This window comes from Orycteropus afer, unplaced genomic scaffold (assembly GCF_000298275.1).
Source record: "Orycteropus afer afer isolate SDZICR_OR568_19922 unplaced genomic scaffold, OryAfe1.0 scaffold00112, whole genome shotgun sequence".
Classification (NCBI taxonomy): Eukaryota; Metazoa; Chordata; class Mammalia; order Tubulidentata; family Orycteropodidae; genus Orycteropus; species Orycteropus afer.
In genome coordinates, this window is record NW_006921699.1 from 1629419 (window position 1) to 1631642 (window position 2224).

Here is a 2224-nt window from a genome sequence, read left to right on the forward strand (position 1 = left end):
CTTCTCCGCCCAGTCCCCCAACGTCAGGACCACGCATTCTGGGGAAACGGGCAGAAAGGGGCACACGGGCAACGAGCGCGGAGAGTGTGACACAGCGCCTACCTTGCCGCAGCCCACCCCACCAACTCTCTACCCTTGCCCCATGCAACCCATAGCCTGGGTTTTATGGTTAAGTTGACTTGCGTGGCAGCGGGGTCGCGGTCACCTGTTCTAGGAGGCGCACATGCCTGTGGACCGGCGCCCACTGACGCTGACGCCCCTTAGGACCAGAATTTGCAGACACACGGAACCTCCAGGTGCCAGGTATGCAAGTGGTTGAGGAGAAGGCGCTGAGAGGGTATATCTAGGGTCTGATAAAGCAGATCAGGTAGGCTGGGTAATGCCCAGAACCTCTGGGAACCCTAGGCCTGAAAACTCTCCTTCCCGGAAGATCAGGTTTGAGGCCACACAAGGTCAGTCTGCTATATGTGGTCACAAATGGTCACAGGAAATTATATGGAATAATAGGTGTTTTTTGGTAATGAGGACACAGGCAGTCACACTCTTCACACAGCCATATGTGGCACATGAGGTCGCAAAAAGCCCCTCACTGCTACAATGAATAGCCATCTACAGCCACCTATAGCTACAGATGGCCTTCTATTTCCATGTCTGGAATTGAAAGGAGGAAGCCCAGTTACAAATTCTTCCGAAAGAATAAGGGCAGGTATGGTGGTGGATACCTACACCTGGATTTCAAGGTCACCTCCTCTGACACTGTTGTTTGTTCTCAAACATTCATGGCACACCAGACCTCCAGCACCAAGGACAGCGCCCAGGCAGCTCAACCCTGCTACTTTACTCTTTCCCCCCATGGCCCACTACTGACTAAAGTCAGAGGCCAGGAGGAAGAGGACTGAAAGCCAAAGAGCAGAGGTCAGACAGCAGAAGATGGAAGAGCCAGATTCTCTTCAGACCCACCAGGTATGCTCATAGTTTACCAGCTAGGGTATGAGTTTGTGTGTGGGTCCATGTCTATATGTATGAGTGCATGGCACGTCTGTGTCCAGATCTATTTGTATGCAAATATGCAGACATATGCCTCTGAGTCACTGCTACTGTTTACAATAGCACTTTCTATCTTCTTCCTTGTTCACAGGATCTGGACTTCTAGGAGAGCTGCTCCTGCTTGAACCCAGGCACAGTTTGACTGGGACCTCGCTACAACTTCTCACCCTCCAAAAGTGACCAGAGCTCCCTTCAAGAGGATGTCACAAGGGCTGTGTGACATCCAGGGTCCCTCCTAGTTGGTGACATGGCTGTCAAGATCCTCCCACCTCACCCTAGACTGTGCACACCTGGTTGCTGGTGCAGCCCAATGGACTGGACAGGGTGGCCTAGGGAGACGGACAGAGTTTATTCCTGACTTTGGGGCCCAGGTAGCTGATAGAATATTTCTTCCCAGGGCAGGGGGACCAAAAGCTGGGCAGCAAGCCCTAGGCCCAGCTTCCTTATGCAACATTAGCTGCAGGAGTGCACCAGGCCTTCACACTGTTCCTGGCAGCCTCCTCTCCAGAGTGATGTCATGGGACACATTTAGCCTGCCTCTTGTAGGGTGTCGCATCTAGTTACTCTTCCTATAGATGTCTCTGCTACTTGTGAGTACTGTAATTCAAAAACCTGTGCTGGAACTACGACTGACTGCAACTTAACTGAGTATCTTTTCTGTTTCTCTCTGAACCTTCCCTGGAGGGATGGGGAGATGAAGGCCCTGGTACTGGCTATGAGATCTTGGCTAATTCTCCCTCCTCTCTATAGGCCTGCTTCCTCCTCTTGATAAGGTCACTTGCTTAGGTTCCTGAGGTCTCTTTCCCCTGCTATAGGTCTCCATCTATGGACCATCTGAGGGGCTGGGAAGTTGTGGCTTTAAGGTCTCTAGGCTGGCTGGGTATGCATTCAGGAGATCTAGCTGGAAGGAACTCAGGATCCAGGAACTCTGGCCCAGGCCAGAGTGGAGGACATTTTGACACCCCTCTTGGTCATCAAGGTCAGCCACAGTATTGGCTAGCCCTGCTCACTGATACTTCTTCCCAGACCAGAATCTCTGAGAGAGCAGGAAAGCAGAGGGTCCTGATATCTCTTTTTAGCCTTGGTATAGGATCTAGTGGGAGCTCTGGTAGTGTAGTGCCTAAGGTACTTGACTGCTAACCAGAAGGCTGGTGGTTCAAACCCACCAGCCACTCCT